General features: G+C 46.4%; 1 long non-coding RNA gene and 1 pseudogene across 1 annotated transcript in view; both read left to right on the top strand.

Annotated features, from left to right (window-relative positions):
* The window catches only part of LOC105858267 (uncharacterized), an 83,448-nt gene extending 67,786 nt beyond the window's left edge, over positions 1-15,662 (top strand). Inside the window, exons 3-6 of the long non-coding RNA XR_012920990.1 lie at positions 8,222-8,287; positions 11,798-11,905; positions 15,379-15,463; positions 15,555-15,662. This is a non-coding gene — a long non-coding RNA (uncharacterized LOC105858267). The remainder of the gene's footprint in view (positions 1-8,221; positions 8,288-11,797; positions 11,906-15,378; positions 15,464-15,554) is intronic.
* Positions 13,669-14,721, top strand: LOC142861004 (uncharacterized; annotated as a pseudogene).
* Positions 15,663-21,653: the final 5,991 nt, after the last annotated feature.

The raw sequence follows: 21,653 nt of genomic DNA, 5'->3' as shown, positions 1-21,653 counted from the left end.
TCTGGCGGTGTTATTCGTCCGCCATCTTGCTCCGCCCCCCAACTTTCAATTTTTTAAAAAACAAATTGCTTTACATTGATATCAAAAGCCCCCAAAGATCACAAAATAGAGTTATTTTTCTTATATCTATTTTCAAATCCAAAATTAAATATTAGAAAATGTGATTCAACAGCACATTGAAACAATACTGTATCATTTGTTAAGTAAGTATTCTAGGAATGCAAGATTTACCATATAAATCTGAGAAAAATTATTTATTTTCATAGTTGCTGAAAGATCATTTGACAAATCCCATGTCTATTTTTGACAAAATACTCAATACATTAATAACAGATACTTCATTGACATCTATTTCAAATCCAGTATGAACCAAACCTGGTGCTAACAGCATTCCCACCAAAGTCAGGAATATTAAATAGATACCACTATTTTTTGTCATTTTACTAGAGATACAAACTGATAGAATCAGACAAGAGAAAAAAATTAGAGCCACAAAAATGGAAAACGAGATATAGCTATCATTGTTTGTAGAAGATACTATTATATCTCTGTAAAACCTAAAAGTATCACCTGAAAAAACAGTTAAAATGAGAAAATCAGTAATATATCAGAGTGCAAATTAATAAAAAGAAAAAATAGCTTTCATATGTAAAACAACAATTAGAAAGTATAATGAGAAAAATCTCATGTTTAATAGTAGCAAAAGAGATACAATTCTTAGGAATAAGCTTCATAAATCAGATACTACATACCAGGTGCCTTATGTGCATTGTCTCATTTAATCCAACCTTTTTTTAAAAAAAAAGATACAAAATATAGAATCAGTCAAAGCCCCATTCGTATTCCTTTCCAATCTCATCTGTCTCCCTCAAACTCAATTTTGAAGTCAACAAGGCTCTTTTATGGTCATTTTTTCATGCCTTTATTACATATCTATGAATAATATGTAGTGGAAAAAATACTGTGTTTCCCCGAAAATAAGACCTACCTATAAAATAAACCCTAGCAGGATTTCTAAGCATTTGGGCAATAGAAAGCCTACCCCAAAAATAAGACCTAGTGATGGGCGTGGCTATGCAGCGTATCTGCACAACCCATGCATTTCGTCACGGAGTGGTAAAGAAGATGAGCAGCCCTTCTCATCTGCCCTGTGAGAGCTCTATTGCTTGTCATGAGAGATTGGGGCCAATGGTTCCAAAGGAAATAGAGTTGCAAGAAATTCAGGATGGCATTCGGGGTTTGGAGAGTTATGATGATGTTCCAGAAGAAGATGACTAAACTATATGTGAATCAGTGTAGATCGTTGTACCATACTTAAAAAAAATAGCACATCCCCTGAAAATAAGCCCTAGGGTGTCTTCTTGAGGAAAAATAAATATAAGACCCTGTCTTATTTTCAGGGAAACACGGTAATACTGTTTTCTGTGTTTTAAAAATGTACACAAATGCTATTATACTGTACATTTTCTTCTCTAACCTACCTTTTGAAATCAACAGTGTATTTTAGATATTTATTCATGTAGATCTAGTTCATTCATTTTAACGATGGTATAATATTCCCATAGATAAAAACACTCCTATTTATCCATTCTTCTATTAATGGACAATTAGCTTGTTTCCAAATTTACACTCTTATAAGCAATTCCTCAATGACTATTCTTGTTTAGTCTCCCTGTTTCCTAATTGTTATTTTTAAAGACAAATCCCTAATTGATGAACTATTTAAGATTTTTGTTATTTACTATTGAATTTAACTCTGTCTCCACCACTTCATTTATGGTCCCACTAGCAGGGTATGAGAATACCCATTTCTCCACATCATCAGTAGCATTATATATTGTGATTTATTTTAATTTTTGCTGATCTGATAGATAAAAACAAAACAGAAACAAAAAGTCAGCATCTCATTGTTTTAATTTTCATGTCATTGCTAAGCAGTGGGACTGAATATCTTTCCATATACTTATTGGCCATTTGTTGTTTTGTGTGTTGCTTATTCACTTCTAGCCTATTGTCTTTGCCTTCCATATATATTTTACAAATATGTTGCCCAAATTGCCATTAATTTTTTGGCTTTGTGGTCATTTTTATTCTACCAAACCATTAAATTTTCATATAGTCAAATGGTCAAATCTGTCAATATTTTCAACTAGAACTTTTTATTTATTTATTGTTTTTAGTCATTGAGTTATGTTCAGTTAAACTCTACAATTATGCGTGCTATGTGAATGACACCAAGGGTTACAAATAAAAGTCAATTACGGCCTCGGTTTGTTGTGGGACAAGATATTCCAATAAAACTATAGTCAATAATACAAGCTGTCTATGATGAGTGTCATAATACTTGGCACAAAATATAGATGATTTCACTTCAGCTGCCAGGAAACTGAGAGTAAAGAACACAAGCGAATGCTGAATCACAGTGACTAGCTTAGTATAGGTGACTCATGGAAATGCAGAATATTAAGGCTAGAATAGTCTTGAGACCCATCTGATCCAATCCCTCCATTTAAAATAAAAAATCTTTATCTGCAGAGTTGACTTCCCCCATACCCAGCAGCAGCACCGGCCCCCACAAAGTGCTCTCCTAAGTGCCCCCCATGGTGCCCAAGTCCATCCCTTCCCTAGCCTCTCTGCTATGGCCCCAGCTCGGGGGTGGCTGCCACTTGAGCCACCATGGCCCCTGAAGATCCACCAACACCTGCACTAGAGCTGCCTGGCCCTGGCAGCTGCCTGGCTCTGGGCCCTACAAACCACAGAGGATATTGTAGAAACCAAAAGGCAAAGGACCTGCCCCACCCCGAGGCATCCCCTGCCCTCGAGCCCCTTTCTCCACTGCATGGGGCTGACAGGTCTTGTGTTGGTGGAGTAAGTTTTCCATGCAGAACTTTCTGTTAGATCTGAAAACCCAGTATTCATGTGGACCACGATTTCTTCCTTCTTTATTTCTTCCAGTTATAAAGCAACTGCTTCCTACTCACATGGTTTCCTTGTTATTGTCAGGTTATTTGCCTACCATGCAGGCCTCCAAAGCCCAGGGCCTCAGAACACCCCTCTGTAAGGGTAACAGCAGGGCTTGGTGAAGCAGTGGGTCAGCTTGGCAGTTCCAAATGTGCCCCCACTGCCTCTTCTTCCTTCTCCTCCTACACCTCCTCTTCCTCTTTCCCCTTTGCCTTCATCTTCTTTCTTTTTCTTTTGAAATAACTATAGATCACAATAAATTGTAACAATAATGCAGAGAGGCCCCATGTACCCATCACCCCACTGTCCCAATGATGATGCCCTCTTATATTATGAACCAAGGACATTGATTGGCTCAAAACCATCAAGTGGATTACACCTCTTACTCATATTTCAGCAGTTCTTACATGGACTCAGTTTTTGTGTTCAATTCTATGATATGTTATCATATGTATAGATTAGTATAACTACCACCATATCAAGTTCCAGAAGTATTCCATCACCATAAGGGAATCACCTTGTATTCCCCAGTGTAGTCACACCGCTCCTTCCCTTTTTTTATCCACTGGCTACCACTTTCCTGTCCTCTGTCTCTACAGTGGTGTCATTTTGAAAATGTTACATCAATGGAATCATACAGTGTGCAACCTTGTGACCTTTTGAGAAGGGCTTTTCTTAGCATAAAGTCCTTGAAATCCCTCTGAGTTGCTGCATGTGTCAACAGTTTGTTGTTCCTTTTCGTGGCTGAGTAGTATTCCACAGTATGGATTCACCACATTTTGTCTTACCATTCATCTGTTGAAATTTGGGTTGGTTCCAGGCTTTAGATATTATAAATAAAGCTGCTCAAGTCAGGTAACTGGTTGAATAAATTTAAATGCATCACAGTCATACAGATATTTTAGCAATAAGCTCTCTTAATCTTTGTCAATAGAAAAATATATGCATTTCTAGAGGAGTTCTTTCCTACCTCCATGCTTCAGAGGCTTCTTAAAGGGGTGTCCAAACAAATGTCCATTCCCAGGCCACTCTTCTGATATTTTCCAATGATTTTCAGACCTATATTTGGGAAGACAAAGACTGGTCCTTTTCTGTTATAAGTCACCTTTCTGAAAATTCTAGCTATAGAGAGGTGGCATCTGCCAAACTCATTTTCACTTTAGGGCCATTGTACATCTTCACCTTGTTTCATTGCCTCCAACCCTTACTACTCTCTGACATCATGATCCTTCTTGATTTGTTCCTTTGTGTGCTGGCTGCCCCTTCAGAGCTCTGTAAAAGCCGGAGTCTGCCTTGTTCTCTGATCTTCCCTAGTTCAAAGCTTGAAGGCCAGGCGTAGAACAGGTGTCTAATAAATATTCACAAATAAATGTGTGAATGAATTACATCTTCAACACATAAAAGGGACTTTAAAAAACTCTCCCTCAAAAGACTGGATTTAAGTAAATATAAATAAAGCTCACCAAATAAGTATAGAGTGAAGGAAGCCATTCCAGGGCTTGTATTTAGAAAACCTGAATCAGAACCTCAGCTCTGTCTTTTACTGTGTCAGAATCTGTAGCCAGCTGATCGAATTTCTTTCTCTGCCAGAGTCAATTCATTTGCAACACCACCTTCTTCACAGGATAACTGTGAGGCTTAAGTAACTCAGTTTGTTTGAATGCACTTGGTAAGACACCAACATGCTGTGTAAACCTGATCTCCGTGGCTGTCACCTCCTCTCCCTTCTCCTCTCCTTCCTTTTTCCCTCCTCTCCCACCATCACCACCATCCCCTCGAAGGGATAAAAAGCATTTGGGCAACTGCAAATACAAAATTATGGCGTTCCAACCAGTAGAGGGCAACAGTTCCTGCCTGCTAAGTCCAATGTCTTTAAACATCAAGTTGAAATACACATGGCAACTTACAATGTTTTATATTTATTTATTTATTAAAGGAAACACACGCATCCACCCTCATCATCCTTCCATTCAGCAATCCCCTTTAGTATTCTCACTTAGTACCTTGTCTTGTAGCCCAAGCCTCTTTTGGAAATGTCTGGCCACTGTGAATTATTTAATTAATTAATTAATTTATTTATTTTTAAAATAGGATTTGCATTCTCGTCCTCCCTTCCTGGTTGGCTGAGATGCAGTGCAAAATTTGGCTTAGGAATGGTGCCACAGGCATGCTTCTCTTTTGAATATTTACATCCTTGGCACTTGCACTAGAAGATAGGGCAATTGCTTGGGCTTGATTAGGTTATCTGAGAATTCTCCCACTCCTTAAGGGGATACCTCTCTTCTCTGCTTGCTAGACTGTCACTGGGTATTCACACTAGGTTTGGTGGACAGAGTTCTTCAGCTGACCTCCAGTGAGCAGGAGGTAAGAGTCTAGCCGGTAAGGTAGCTGGGAACGGTGTTATCCACAGCCAGGTCATTGGTGCAGGGACAGACAGGCTGGGAGGTTGCTGAGGGGCTTTACTCCAGATAGTTAGGGCAGCTGTCTTTCCCCTCAACTCCCCCATCCCACCCCCGTCTGTCTCTGTCTCTAGTGTTTGAATCAGGATGGGTTTTTGATACATGCCTTTAACCTACTGCCAGAAGAGCCACTAGATTAAGGCAGAATGGCCACTTCTGGATAAGCAGAGAGAGAGAAAGATACAAAAGGTGGCCCAGTTCTTTCCATTTAACAAGAACTAGTTGAAGATAACCAAAGCTTAGAAAGTGCTTGCTCACTGTGGAGGGGACCCCGCTTGTTCCATCCTAGGCTGGAGAGGGGTGCCCGGGCAGTCCTAAGACACCTCTTCTCTTGTTTTCATGGAACTCTATTAACCTTAACCTTATGCCAATCTCTTTCATTAAGGAGAGCACCAAGATATTTAAACAAGACTGTTTATACATTTGAGTCATTCTTTCATTCAATTGTCTAATGTCTATAGAAGGCCTACTATACGCCAGGAGTTAGAGATGCAAAAAGAGATAAAACCAAGACCCTTCCTTTGAGTAATTCCAAATCTCAGGGGGAGTCCAGTGTAAATCATGAATGTTTATAGAGGAGTAAGTGCTGTAACCAAGCTAAGGGCACAGGATCATGAGAGCCCAGTGGAAATGGCAATTAGCTCTGTTTGCCAGAGGCTTCTAAGGAGGTGTCATTAGAGATGTGTCTATGTGGTGTGGGGCATGTTTCAGGGGGTGAATTTTCATCTTGTTTTACTCCCTGAGCAAATCTGGTTTCATGTCTTTAGGATCGCTGGATGGGAAGGACACAGTTAATTTTGATTGTTATCACGCCTCCCCCACCCCCCCTTCCAAGTCTCACCAGCCTGTCCTGGTGTAAGTAGCGATTAGATTTGACAGTAGTGAATTGGTGACCACCTTCCTGAGGGTTAAGGACAGGAGGCAAAATGTATAGTGTAGGGTACCTTTGGGGAAACACTACCAGCTTGGTCAAGGAGAGAAATGAATGTAACTTGTTTGGCTTCCTTTGGTAGGGACTACACTCACTTGTCCCCAAGAAGGGGCATGCCTCTCAATATTCTGCCATGATTGTTTTTGGGCCACTTGGGGAAGGACACTACCGAGCTTTAGATGGAAGGGGAGCTAACTCAGGAGGAACAGCCAACTTTTCCACTGAAACCTTACATGTCGTGGGGTGCTTATTCTTACTGCTTTAGAACCATGCCACTCTGTATATTAACTTGGTCATTTTGCAAAGCATTGCCCTATCCATGTTGGATCCCTAAGATATCTTTAAGGTATTCTTGAGGGCAAAGGCCCAGGCCTTCTTGTACCTTGTATACTCTGTAGCTCTGAGCCCAGGCTCTGGAGTAGAGGGTGTTGAGTTGCTGCTTCTTGGTGGAGCAGGCAAACAGAGCTGACGCACCAGCAGGGTGACCCAAGCTGTACACCCTCCAAGATGTGATCCAGCCTGGGGCAGAGCCCAGCCCCAGGGATTGCACGGCCCACACTCCTGGGCTAGGAACATTTCAGACTCATGCTGGCTTGGCGCTGGAGCTGGCTGTAGCCAGCTGGGGCACTGAACCATTTGCTTGTTCTGTCGGCAGCCCTGAAGAACTGGAGCCCTTCCCCTGTGGGTAAAGTCTAAATTTAGCCCCGAAGAAGCTGCCTTCCCATTTTGCTGGAGAAAAGCTCTTTTCACTGGAATGGGCCTCTGCTTTGATTAAGTGGGAGGACCCACATCTGGGAATACATAAACTTTATTGTCCTTGGATGACAAAACGGTTTCCTTGCCTACTGGTTTTCCGCCTTTTTAGCCTGGGGTGTGATCTTCTGTGCTTATGAGTGCGTTGGCCAGAACAAGCCATTTTGCTGTGGCCTGGGCTCCCAAGGTTGAGCCTAAGCTGGAGTCAACACCTGGGGATGTTGTCTTGTCCCCACTTCACCTCCTGAGGACAGCTCTGTGAGTGAAGAATGGCATGGAGAGCAGGAGTCTGTGTCCCTCTGAATGATAATGGGAGGACATGAGGCCCAGGCTTGTACCCCCTTGGACCAGATCCCAGGATGCCTGGACCATCCCAGGGCTTCCCTGTAAGGCTTCAGGGTCCAAGGTCCCAGTGCACGCCCTGAGCCCATGCTGGAGCAAACACAAGACTCCCACCTTGGAAAGACACCAGCCCTAGGAGGTTCACTGAGAAAGCCTTCTAGGACCCCTACTGGCCCAGAGTCGACCCCTTAGGTGATCTCTACCCTAGAGCCCCTCTGTGTGAATAGTTTAGGGCATTGTTGAATGAATATTCCCTTAAGAGACAGCTCCTCTAGTGCATTTTAGGTCCCTTTTGATCAATATTTCCTTTGTTAGCCAATGATACAGCTCTGGTTAACTCTTACATAGGTAAGAACTTCTGCAATGTAGGGCAAAGAACTCTGGATTTAAATTCAGAACAGCTGGGGTGCTGGGTGGTCTATTTTTATTGCTTATTAGCTGTATGACCCTGGGGAAGGCAGCTTCTCCAAGCTTCTGTTTCCTTGTTGGAAAATGGCAGTAATAAGAGCATACTCCAGCAACAAGTAAGAAGATGTTACATATTTTCAAATGTTATTTGTAAAGGTTGATTGCATTCTCTATTAAGTGATCTTGGCTGGTAGCAAATGTTTGCTTGGATTTGATTGGTTTCTTCTGCCTCGTGGAAATCTCTTTTCTCTCAAAGAGCCCCCCAAAGGGTACAGGGAGCTTCATAGATCAAGGGAACTCCTGCTTTATTGGACCTTTCTGTCTCCACCTTCGTTTGATCTCATGCATCTCACTTTTTTCCCTGCAGGGTGACGGTGAGGAGGTCTGAGAGCAAGGCGACATGCCCCCTTTGGATCAATTCAGCAGCTATTAGGTATTAGCTGAATACCCATAAGCGTATTATATCCAGTCTGTCTTTATCTCAGTGTCTTGATCTGTAGAATGGATATGAAGGTACCAATACACAGGCCTTGAGAAATGACTTAGTGGGAACTCAGAGAGACAAACTCTAATAATTTCAATGCTCATTATCCAACTCTGGCATATTTTCTGATCTGAATCTAGAGTTTGGTCATTTTTCCATGCACTTCTGCCTAGCATTTGACATTAGTGCTGGAACAAGACTTCCTTCCCATTTAACAACAATTCATGGAATAGAAAGAAATTAGACTAAGTCCAAAAGAAATTAGGCTCTGGATAAGGAAGAACTGGAAAGACACCCTCTTGCTGTAATTTTCCAGGATGCCCTGGACGGCCCCCAGAAGTTGTCAGTATGGAAAGAGCTCAGGAACATTTTATAAGCTAGTAAAGCCTTGTCTGAGGGGTGATAGATTCTTTGGAATTTATCTGCATGGCTGACGTCACCTTCTCAGCACAGGGAGCCAAACTGTCTCGATGTCTGTGGCCCCTTGCTGAAATTATTTCTTAGTAGTTAATCCCAAGTGACCCTTCAGGCCACTTCCTTGTCAGAAATTGTTGGTTTGAAGGAGAAGTTGGTTTGCAATGGAGCTCCTCCTTCAAGCTAAAATAGAAGGGAAATTGAAGGCTTCTGTGGACAGAAGACCCATGTCTGGACTGTCCAAGTCTCATAGTCTAAATCCCTTTGTCACCACAGGTTGTAGTGACTGCCACCCTCACAAGCTTTATGCCCTCCAAGTGGGGCCAGCAAAAAGGTGCTGTCTGTGAACGAGAAAGCAGGCCCTCACCAGACACAGAATCTGCCAGTGCTTTGCTCTTGGATTTCCCAGGTTCCAGAACTGTGAGAGATACATTTCTCTGGGTTTATGTAAGCCACCCAGTTTATGGCATTTTGATATAGCAGCCTGAATGGACTAAGGCATATGGCTTTTTTGGATTCTCTTGGGGATTGGCTTCTCAATGGAGGTGATGTCATCTTGTGCTGGGAAGATCAGAACAGTGATTCCAATGTCACAGTAACGGGGACCCACTGAGACCCTATTGATAGGTCCAGCCCCATCAAGAGGCCAACGAGAAGCAACCCAATAGCACGATCGGGTTTTCTAGGGAAACCATTCTTCCCCTTAACCCTGTTGCCCCAAACATTGCCATTCTTCACCTCTGTGACAGGGTGACCCTTCACAGATCAGAAGCTCCCAGAAGCCCCTACAGATCCCCAGTGCTGGGTGTCAGCAGTGTTCCAAAATCTTTCTGCTGCCCAGACCAGCCTTGGGAAACAGGCCTGGCTCTCCAGCTGGCCGGGACCCTGGCGGTGACTCATCTGGGCCCTGGAGCCTGGGCACCAGCACGCCTTCCTGCCTGTTGCACCTCTGTGACTGCAGCTGCCAAAAGGGTGGCAGAGGCTGGTTCCTGCCCTGGGCTGCTGCTGGCAGCCCGACCCTGACAGGGAGCATTCTGGAGCATTCAGCGAGCTCAGCTGGCACGTCCCCCCATTCCACAAGCCCCCCTGCCCACCTTGCCTGCAGCTCAATCCCCACGACTAAGGGTGTGGAAGATGATGCCTTTTTCCAGAAGCCCCGTGACTGAGCTACGACAGGAGGGATCTGCAGTCCCCTTCACTCAGAGACAGCAAAGATTTTTATCCCCCAGAGACTGGAGTCCCCCCGGTGTGAGGTGGTAAGCCGGGGAGTGGCTGCCACACGGGCTGTCCTTAGGAGAGGTCTGCCACTCTCTGACCTGGCTTTGACCTTAACTCCGGGGACAGCCACTCCCCTGCCATTTGCTCCTGCAGACAGAGTGGGACAGATGACGCCATGGCACTTTTTTTGGAGTGCTGAAGTGAAGTTTTGACAAATTCCAAGGAACATCAAAGTGCAGAACAACAGCCAATACATCACAGCCTGTCACCAGGGCCCCACCCCCGATTATCACGTTAAATCGGCCGATGGGCACATTTCAGCTGGGACTCAACAGACGCCTACTGGAACTCCCAGTCTCTCCTTCCAGAGTTTGACAAATATGGCAATGGTTACATTTTAAATCTGGGTTCTCTAGTCTACATTCAGCAGCTGAGCCCTTCATTTCTCTCTCTCTCTCTCTCTCTCTCTCTCTCTCTCTCTCTCTCTCTCTCTCTCTCTCTCTCTCTCTCTCTCTCTCTCTCTCTCTCTCTCTCTCCAGCATGCTGCTAAAAAATGCCAGGTAATTAGGATTACCTAGCCCCGGAGAATAGAAGGCAAAGTCAGATTCCAATCCCAGCTCTACCACTTAATAGTTTGTTATCTTCGGGCCTCAATTTTCTCAGAGTAAGATAAGGACAATAACATTTCTATTTCCCAAATTGTGAGCCTTGGTTGGTTGGAGTGGATTGACATTAGTTCTCACCTGGTAACCATGCACAATGTTTGCTAGTCATTTATTTCTCGATGTGTTTATTGTGAGTTCCTGTTCCCGTTTGGATATAAGAAAGATAAAGCATTCCTGTCTCCTCGAGGCTTGCCAAGAAGTGCATGTGGGTGAAGTGAGGCTCGGCTGCTCGGGCTTGACTTGCAGGTCATGGAGGAGATATTTACCGGGTTGGTATTTCCCTGGGTCAGTTCGCACTGGGGGTGGGAGCGGAAAGTCATTTCGGAAAGAGCTTGTGCTGATCTTTAGAACGGTTTCTCCCAAACTCTAGAGCATCCAAAGAAAGCAGAGTTATCTGCCAGAATGTCCCAGAGAGATAGCAGGCATGTGACTTCTATACTACATGACAGGGCATAAGAAATGTCACATTTCTTTTATTACTTTAAATGAAAGCTGATATGTTACTGCAGCCAAACTGCCAGGGTGATGGGAAATTCACTCTCAGACTTTCCTGGAACTCCTCCTTCCCCCCAGTTCCTATGAACATTCATCCGGAACATTCAGGTAGGGCCCTCTGGTGTTTGGTCCACATAGGTGACCACAGATGTGCTCATTTGCTAAGTCCTCATGGTCATTGAGGCTGGTGGCTCCACCATGTCTTGACAAAGCTGTGCCATGGCTGTGATTTCTTCCTGAGGCCCTGCCACCTCCCCAGGGTTGCCAGGGAGGTAGAACCTTCTCACCTGGAATCACAAGTCTCGGTTCCCATCCAGTCCTGGAGGAGGCACTAGAATCCTTAGCAGGCTCCCTTCTCTAACAGGACTGTCCCCTTCTCCATCTTTTGGAAATGATAACCAGTAATCTCCCTTCATAAGAGCCTGTAGAAACACAATGATCCTCTCTCCTTCCTGGGAGTGGGGAAAAGATAAGTTATCTAGGTTAACTAGGATAAACTAATTTTGTTACTGAGATGGGTGATGAGATGGGATTGGAGAATTTGGGAACTGAGTGAAAGACATGCAGGAAAGATTTCGAGAATGATACGTAAAACTGGACACAATTCTGATCATCACTCTGAAATACCTGTCACTTTCCTTCCTCCCTCTTACTTCTACCTTTACAGGTAACTGGAGCAAGGAAAGAGGACCTGGGAGGCAGCAGAGGATGGAACTGCTTTGTTGAGCACTAGAACCAGCAGCAGACACGCCAATCACACAGCATTCCTCTCTCGGTAAATTCAGAAGGTGCTGCTCAGCGATGGTCTGGTTTGACCATCACAGCCACCCTGCCAGGTAGTGGGGCAGTTTTTGTCCCCGCTCTCCAGATAAGGAAGTTGAGGGGCAGAGCAGCAGGATGTAGCGTCCAGATCTCCTGATTTTTTTCTTCAAGACCCTGCAGCTTCACTGGGTGTTGAGATTAGGTTGTGGCTCCATCCATCAGTGCTTTGTGATGTTTGCCTTTTGCCAAAGAGGAGGACGGATTAACCGCCAGTGCCCTGGACATTCTGGAAACTTGCTAATAGAGTTTGTCTGACTCTTGCTCGTATGCTATTCTTTGCTACTTTCAGGAAGAGAAACTAGAATACATTTCTTATGACAGAATATGCTCTGGATTTTGATTAATATCTGGTGAGTCCCCAAAGACCAGGTTACTGCAAGTTTAGGACCACATTGCTAATTCCACATGCATTCAATAGCACTATCTTAGTGAGGGGAGCAATTTTATAGAATTATTAATTCAAATCTCAAAGAATAATTGCAGGAAACGTATTTCTGACTATTTAGAAGTGACTCACTATGGGAGCATTTGAAAACTATATATTATTTTTATCAGTAAATAGAATTGCCCATAGTCAATGTTATCTCCTCACATCCAGGGATTCTAAGACCCGATTATTCATTTCCCTCAAAACAACTGACAGCAAAGCTCGGGAAAGAAAACCCACCAAACTCTCTGCAAGGTTGCCACCTCCCCTAAACCCACTGCAAACTGATAACACCACACCCTCCTCTGCAAAAGAACAGAGGGGAAGATAAGATGGAAACTTTCATTCCAGTTCCCAATAGTTTCCACAGCCAGTGAGACATCAGAATCAGAAGAGGTTCTACAACCAGAAAATCTTGGCTAGCATTCCACTGTCTGGAATAAAACCGGAAAACTGAGAGCCTTAGATAGCTCTTCTCAGGGGTCTTTGCCAGGATAAGGTGCTTTGGAATATTTAAATCAAAACAAAGGGCGGCAAAGAATTCATACTCTTTGGTCATTTCCCAGTGAAATATCAGACTGTATAAAATATTTTTTCCAGAAAGTACATAATGCACTTTTCATTAGCTGGTGTTTGGCCTCACCAAGGTGAAGCAAGAAAATGAAACTCTACCTGCGTCAGCAAGATTCTCCTAGACACAGGTGTTCACTGCCCAAGGCACTGCCGTCCCTACATTTTCGAGCATATTAGACTCTAGTGAGTGCCCTGAGATGGCCACGACAGAGCAGTGGTCTCAGCCTGGCTGCTTTCTGAGGCTTGCTCCATTCAGAAGGAGGTGGCCCAGATCTGTCTTCTCTTCCCAACAATCCCTGGCGTTGACACTTCCCGAGAAAGCAGGGCTTGTTCTCTTGTGTGCCACCACTGTGGAATGCAGCTCTTCCTGTCAGGAAGACGGTGGTTTTACGGGAAGGCTAGGACTTGCTGGAGGTAAGATTTGAACAGGCAAACAGGGTGTTGCCTTGCTGCCCAGGGAAATGGCAGGCAGAGAAAGCCTGGGGTGGGGGTGGGTGCCCGGCAGCACAGGCTGCCTGCGGCAGGCTGGTCACTAATTTTGCCTGGAGCACAGCACAGGTGGGGAGGAGATACAGGAGGGAAGAGAGGTAGCCAATGCAAAGGCAGCCCAGAGTTTTCAACACCAGCTTTGGGAATCTGGGACCGATCTATTGGCCTCTGCCACTCAAAGTGTGGTGCAAGGACCAAGGCATCCGTGTACTGAGAGCTTGTTGGAAATGCAGAAGCCCAGGCCCCCACCTAGGCCTGTTGAATGGAATCACAATGTGCATCTGAACAGGACGCCCAGGAGATTTACTAGGCTAAGAGGAAGCAAGAATGATTTAGGAGCTGGGGATGAGAGGGGTGGTCAGGTGATGGAAAAAGTGTTTGGGATTGAGCTCGCTGAAAGGGCTGGAAAACGCGCATTTAGCACCCCCTCCCCCATTCCTGGCTACAGTCCAGGTGTGAGCAATGGCAGGAGGGAGGGCCAGGTAAAACAGGTCTTTGCCCCCAAGCCAGGACGCCTGAGACACGCCCCTACCCCACCTGCACCTCAGGTGGCAGGAACCTTGCTGGTGATCAGCCCAGACGCTGCGTGCTGGGGAGGTGGACATCCCCCGCTCGCTCTGTGTTTTGGAAGTCAGATTTCCCTGCTGTGGTTTATGCACCCGACCCCCCCAAAGTTCTTGCTCCCGCTGCCACAGGGAGCTGGGGGAGCGAGGCGTGCCGCTGCCGGTGCCCTGCAGCCACGCAAACGCGCCTGCTCCTGGCGGAGCCCGAGCTTCTGGGAAAGACATTTCGGAAGTTTCCTGGGGCTGCAACAAACTGTTTGGGTCTGCACCGCAGCACTTCTGTGACCCGCCTCGCTCCATCTCAGGGCAGCCCGCTCCCCAAACTGGAAGCTGCCCAGCACTGCCCTCTCCCTGGCCCCCCGCAGGCTTTGCTTCCCGGGGTGCCCAGATGCCCGGCCTCTGTCCCCACCGGCAGCCCAGCAGAGCGGCTGGGGCTGGGGCAGACTGAGCTGCTGGGCTGTCCTGCCCCAGGCCGGAGGTGGAGCTTCCTTCCCCGGTGGTGGCGAGAACGTGGGAGGCAGTGATCTGCTCTGGGGTCTGGGGAGATCTGCATCAGCAGTCAGGAAGAAAGGCTGGGGACATGGAGGGAACTCTCACCTGAAGATTCTAGGGTCCTCAATTTTGAAATGTTACATGATATACTAGAAAGGGCATGGAGTTAGTTGACAATGAATTCCTGCCTTTTCCGATCAGTGCTGTGTGACCCTGGTAAGTTAATGCTCAGTCTCTCTCTCTCTCTCTCTCTCTCTCTCTCTCTCTCTCTCTCTCTCTCTCTCTCTCTCTCTCTCTCTCTCTCTCTCTCATGAGATGATAATTGCTTCTTGAAGGTTGTGAGACCCTGAACATAAAGACCTGGACACAGATGGTTTAGCAATATTAATAGTTCCCCTACCCTTCCCTTCTCCGGAGTTGCTACTTCTTTCCCGCTGGGGTGTTGCAAATAAACCTCCAAATTAAATAGTTCCTGTCCGGTAATTCAGATCAACCAGAGGGAAGACAAGTCCTGAATATGACATTTTGTATTTGAAGGCTACATTTAAAAATAAATGTAACCATTTGCCAAAACCAAACCACTTCCTAGAATGGAGTCTTTTGTGGGCCCTGCTTCAATGAACAGAGCAGAGTGTAATTAGCACGTGAGTTATTTGATAGCAAATGGGTTCTCTTACGACATAAATATAATTAAAAGCAGTTTGTTCTAGTGTCTACAGTTTACATGTTGCCCGCTACATTCTTGTTTCTACTCTTAGTTTGCCAAGTAAACCTGTACTTTGTTAGTCCAAACACTAACCTCTGATCAGTCCCATTTATTCTAAATATATTCTCACAAAGTGGGTTCCGTAACTCAAGGTGTTTTCTATTTGCTCCCTGGAGACTGAGACGTCATCAGTGCTGTGGAGAGCCTCCATAAAGTTTTGCTCTAAGACAGACGTCAGGACCACAGAAGCCTCCTTCAATGGTCAGACTTACCTTTTCCCAGGACCGTAAGAAAATATATATTTTTGTTTCCTACCCCAAACACAGTGTAACTCACTTCCCATCTTTCCTAGGAGACTGTGGTGCTATGTAGAAGCCTGGGGGGTCTCCTGGATAAAGCAGCTTGTAAAACAACCGTGGGGGGATTCCAAATCGGACTTAATCAACGTGTCTCAAGACCCATAGGCCAATAAAACTGTTTGCTTTCTTACCACAGTTCCTCCGGCTGATTTATTTCTCTCACTCTGCTGAAGCTGTCGCTGCTCAAAGCAGTTCATTTGTCAGGCCGAGAGAATTACAATTCACAGGACCTCTCACTAGTGCTATCTCAGTTTATAAATTTCACGAATTGCAATTTATTGCGGTGCACCCCACAGAGTCTCATATTAATAAATTGTGGCTCATCTGCAAATGCACGTGTATATCGCTCCCTTGGACATAAGCTTACGGTCCTGGAGCTGCTGCACGGGCTGCATGTGGCCGGCACACAAATGTAGCTCTTCCGGTTTCTGCTGCCTCTGTCTCATTCTCCCTTTACTCGCGAAGACTGTTTGCTTTCCTTGATTTCTTGGTTTTACCTCTATAAGGATGCCATGTAAAAGGAGACCAGACGCCATCTGTGTGTGTTTGTGTTGTGGTGGGAAGGACTGGGCTCGAGGAAGAACTTAATTCCTTCCAAAATGCACAGACTTTTCCCTTATAGATTTAATCGTCCCGTGGGTTCGAAGAGAGTTGCACTAATAATGCAAACCTTTCTTTGCCGACTCTTCTCCTTCCTAGCTACTTAGCACCTCAGCTCAAGGTTTCTGGAAGTCCTTGGGGTTTTGCACGTGCTCCCAGAAGCTCGTCCAGTTGCCCATTTGCTCAGGTCGGCTCTCACCAGGCATCTTCTACTTGCAGCCTTTCATCCTGCTCTGGTGTCTTCTGGTCGTGGCTGCTGGCTCTTGGCCAGCCTGTGCCACCTCTCCCTGGTACCCGTGAGTTCACTGGGCACCTTTGTTTCTTACTGAACACCTGCTGGTCATGTCTGATTCCCACTGGGCATGCTGGGACTTCCACTATCTCTCAGTCTGCCCCTGACACCCCAAGTCTCCATTATGGGCCAAATTGTGTCCTGCCCCCCCAAATTCATGCACGAAGCCCTAACCTCCAGTACCTCAGAATGTGACTGTATTTGGAGTGAGGGTCTTTAAAGTGGTATAATTAAGATAGAAGGAGGTTGTTAGTGTGGGCCCTAATCCGACATGACAGGTGTCCCTATAAGGAGAGGAGATTGGGACACCGAGGGAAAGAGCGTGGGGAGACGCAGGGAGAAGATGCTCATCTGCAAACCGAGGAGAGAGGCCTCGAAAGAAACCAGCACGCTGATGGCAGACATCTAGTCCCCCGAACCGTGAGAACACAAGTTTCTGTTGTTTAAGTTACGCAGTCTCGTACTTTGTTACGGCAGCCCCAGAACGCTAATGCAATCTCCTACCAAGAAATGTCTGGAGCCTTCGTGGTGACCAGCGAAGTACCAGTGAACGTCAAGTAAAGGGTGACAGCTTGTGGCTTCCGTAAATGTTGTGCAGTTAGAGGAACCCCGAGACCCACTGCTTGTGCGTGGTGTTGGCAGTGTTTGTGGAACAGCCCATCTCTGTCTGGTGTCAGGCTTGCACCCCCCCTCCCTCCCATATGCCCTGTGCTCTGGTCACACTGGAGCCATTATTCCCAGAAGCTCTCATGACTTCTAGTTGCAGCAGGGGGCTGGGATCACCCAGGGGACCCTGGAATCACTGTGATCCTATTTGAGGGGAGCCAGAGCCAGGGGGGAGACGGAAACACCCTGGCTTCTCCCTTCCTGCCGCCTCAGTCTCCTGGCGGTGCTCCCATTGGCCGAGCCCAGCTGGAAACCCCAAGGCAGGAAGCACAGCCTGCAGGGCTCAGCCCCTGCCACAGGGAACAGAGTAGGAGAAGGCTGAGGAACTGAGCTGACACAAACAGCCCAGGACTCGCGTTCCTTTCATGGCTCTACATTAGTTTCCTGTGGCTGCCACAGCAAATTACGACAAACTTGGTGGCCTAAAACAATAAAAATTGATTCTCTCACAGCCAGAAGTTCAAAATCAAGGTGTTGGCAGGGCCACACTCCCTTTCCAGGCTCTGGGGAGAGTGCTCCTGTGCCTCTTTCAGGTTCTGGGCGCTCCAGGCGTTCCTTGGCTTGTGGCCACATCCCTCTGACCTCAGCCTCCTTCTTCATGTAGCCTCTCCTCTTCCTGTGGGTCTCTCCTGTGTGTGACACGTGTCTCTTCTCTGTGTGCCATTGGATTCAGGGTCCACCTGGATTGTCCAAGTTGATCTCGTCTTGAGATCCTTAACTCAAAGACATCTGCGAAGACCCTTTTTTCAAGTAAGGCCACGGTCACAGATTCCGGGGGTTAGGAGGTGGGTATATCTTTCTGGCCACCATTTCACCCATGACAGTCTCCTTCATTTTGCTCAAGCTATTCTTTCACCTGGAGTGCCCCCAACTCTTCTCTATCTAGAAAAGTCCTTCGAGTCCCCTCTCAGGTGTCACCTTCAGTGTGAAACCCTGCCTGAACGATGCTGTCAGATGGGCTTACAACCCCTCCTGGGCCACATAGGTCCTTGTTCACACAAAGGGGACTTATCTTCCTGATAGTCTGTTCCCGTTGGACCAGGAGCTCCTCAAGGGCAGAGCAGGGCCTGTGTCCTCTGCTCCGAGGGCCAGCGTCACCTCTAGCCCCTCTCTTCATCAGGACCAAGGCTGTTCAGTCTGGGTTCCTGTCCTCTCCTCCTGTTTTGGGTCGAAAGAGCTTCCTTACACCCTCCTGAGCGTCATGTGGTTCTGCCCCGCACCTGACAGACACTCGCCAAGCACCCCAGAAGTCTGGAATGTGCCTGCCATTTGCCTGAACCCCTCCTGCCTGGACCCGAGTCACACACGGCTTCCCAGGACAGCCCTCGTGTGAGAGACGCTGCCGTCAAAGGAGTGTTGTCACAAACAGACGCAGCCGGGACCTAAAGTGGAGAAAAGAACCATTTGGCTGTCGCAGCATTTCTGGAAGAGGAATTTAATCTGGATTTGGGGATAAGGGATGAATCATTTAAAGCTGATAGGGAGGTGCTTTTCTATAGTGAGTGATTATTTTAGTTTAAGAAGTATTTTTAAAAGCCTCCTAAAGTCCTATAGAGGAAAAACCCTGGTTACCTGGAAGACTTGAAGAATGGGGAGCTCTGGTCTTTTAATTTTGCAGGACCCCAAACTCCTTTTGTTTTTTTAATTCTTGGTGCAATTTCACCTCACTACACAATATCTTCCCTATGTTAGAAGGCGAAGGGCAGCAAATGGGTGCACGGTTTCGGCTCATGTCTTAGAGGACTGGAGACATAGGTTTGTAATGTTGAGTTACAACCTTAACAAGTCCCTTTTATCAACTTGCTTTTTCTTTCTTTCTTTCTTTATTTCTTTTTTTTTTAGATTTTCTTCTTTTCTCCAAAAAGTGGAGAGCAGAACATAGTTAGGAGTGAAAGTTTCTTTTGCCGACCTCTGATTAATTTGGCTCTCCTTCTGACGTGCTAAGGACATTTTCTAAGCAGTAATTGATTGCATCTCTGTAGCGGGTAGAGACTATTATAAATATTGTCACAGAAAAAAGTTTTGACCGCTTTTCTGTTTCTTCCTACAGTTTGCCTGTTTTCTCATCTAAAACGGGAGTAGCTGTTATCTTGACTTATGGGCTTGTTATGGGAATGCAATCAAATGTTTTGAAAATGCTTCATGAATAAAACACTGCACAGACTTCCTATGGCATCACTACGACACCCAGTTCTGGGAAGAAGTGGCCAGGGCTTTTATAAAGCATTACTCATGGTTGTGAGTCTTGCTGACATTTTACGTACCTCCCTGATTCTGCTTTTGTCACACCTGGGCTCACTGTGCACAGGCCAGGTCAGGGCCCGATCTCCAGCCTTGATCCTCCCCCTCTCCTGCCTTTTCTTTCGCCAACCGCTGGTGCCCTGCCGGCCCGCTCCACCCTGGTGCACAGCCATTTGCCATGTTCCCGGGAGGAGCTCCCTTGTGTCAAAAAATAAAAAAAAAAAAAATAAATAAATAAAAGAGGATTAGACGCCAGCGAGACACTATATATAGTTTTTCTTTGACTGCTGGAAAAGATAAGTGCCCGACGAGAGACGGGAATTGTTTGGCTAGAAACTGAGTGCCAGCAGGTTTATCACTGGCCGCCGTAGATCATGTCAGAGGAGTAATCGGGAGGAAGAACGGGAGGCTACAATAACACTGTGATAGCGACTGTTTGGACTCCACAATCAAACCCTCCTTGACTTCTGTGCCCTGGGTGGAAAGTGCTTATGTTACAAAACAACACGAGGTCCCGGCCCCAAGATACTTATGTGTCTCGCAGGCAGCGAGGCGGTCCATTGCCAGTTAGATTGGTATGCTCCTTGGCTGGGTCCCATGTCACCTGAGAGGACTGGGTGGGACGGCGGGGATGGCAGGGCTTCCTCCCACAGGGCACGGTGCCGGCCCAGAGCCGGAATCCAGACGGCTGCTGGGGACAGTAAATGCCCGGTGCAGAATAATATTTGGGCAGCGTGTTCCTCGAACCATGGGAGGCTCGTAGTTGTCTAGGCCTCCCTCCCCCTGCAATCCGGGAAGCTGCAGGTGATTAATAGTCTCTTCAGTCCCAGTGGCGCCCAGTGTCTTCATGGAGCACCCCGGTTGGCCCCTGGATGAGGCCACTACAGGGGCTGCAGGTCACATCGCGACAACTTCTGCGGGCGCCTAAGCCTTTCTGCTTGGTGGGTGCTATTCTCGTGGCGCCGTGGTCTGAAAGGCGAGGGTCCTCTTCCAAGCAGCCCTGTGCGATGGAGGGAAAGCAAGACAGCGGTCAGGAAACGCATGACGCTAATGTTCTGCCTGCAAGCGTAAATCAAGCCAGGGAGATTTCTCCTCCCTTATCTTGGCACAGGGCTTGCTTTCTTAATAAATCACCCTCATGTGCAAATGGATCTGGCCCAGATTAAGTGTCTCTTGATCATGTAATTTACTCACAATGTGTCTCATTGGTGACTCCGGGGGGCTCACAGAAGTGACAGATTGGAGAGTCTGCATTCCCTGGGTGAGCCTGCCCTGTGAGTGCCCTTAGTATCTTAAGACAAGACTTGGGGTCGCAAAGAGGAGCCCATGGTAGGTGCCTCTTCCAAAAGCCTAAGAATCGAATGCGATGCCTGCGAATGTCCTAGGTGCTCCTCACTGTTTTCAAAACGAAGCCCTAACCTCCCCCTCTGGGGAGGCATCAAGGCCTCAGCCTATCTTGCCAGCCTCCTCTCTTGCCACTCCCTGCCTGTGTACCCTGGCCTTTGGCAGCACCAAATCCTTTCAATTCCTCAAACAGCTTGTGTATCCTGCTCCTGGGCATTGCTCATGCTAACTCCCTTGGCTCACATGCCTTTCTCTCTGGTGGGCTTCTATTCATCCTTCAAAACCTAACTCAAGGCTGCCCTTCTTATAACTTGGGGGCCATCCCATCCTCCTTACTGACTCTCCGAAATAGACTGAAATATCTCCCTCTCTGTGCTCTTCAGGGCCGGGGGTTTGAAGGGTAGGGCTTATCATCTGGCATGATAAGCATTTGTCTAAGGTCTTTCTTCCTTACTCAATACTAGATTCCTCAAGGGCTGAGATCTTGCTTATTCATCTTTAAATACCCAGTAACCAGGGCATGTGTTAGATCCTCAGTTTCTTCTGAATTAAAATAATATACCTGTAATGTATGTGGCAAAACCAAGTGCCGAATACGTCTTACTCAGTGAGCCATTATGAGGGTAGAATGAGATAACATGATCATCTTTAATGACTACCTCATGGCACATTATGAAGGAGAGTCAGAAGCAATGACCGTATGGTGGATGGAGATTTCTTCTGCAAAGATCTACATGTGCCCCAAAAGTTATCTATTCCCTCTTTGTGGCAGGCACAGCTATTTGCCGAATTTACATTCCCTCACCTCTTCTTGCTCATTTTCTGTGTTAGTTGTCCATCGCTGCGTAACAGATTACCCCCAGCCTTAAGCAAAGCATCAACAATCAAATTAGGATCTCACTCTGTTTCTGAGGATTAGGACTTGCTATGATTGAAATGTCAGTGTCCC

This window comes from Microcebus murinus, chromosome 9, assembly GCF_040939455.1.
Source record: "Microcebus murinus isolate Inina chromosome 9, M.murinus_Inina_mat1.0, whole genome shotgun sequence".
Classification (NCBI taxonomy): domain Eukaryota; kingdom Metazoa; phylum Chordata; class Mammalia; order Primates; family Cheirogaleidae; genus Microcebus; species Microcebus murinus.
Note: the sequence above shows the minus strand (reverse complement) of the source record. Positions and strands in the feature narration are given on the sequence as shown.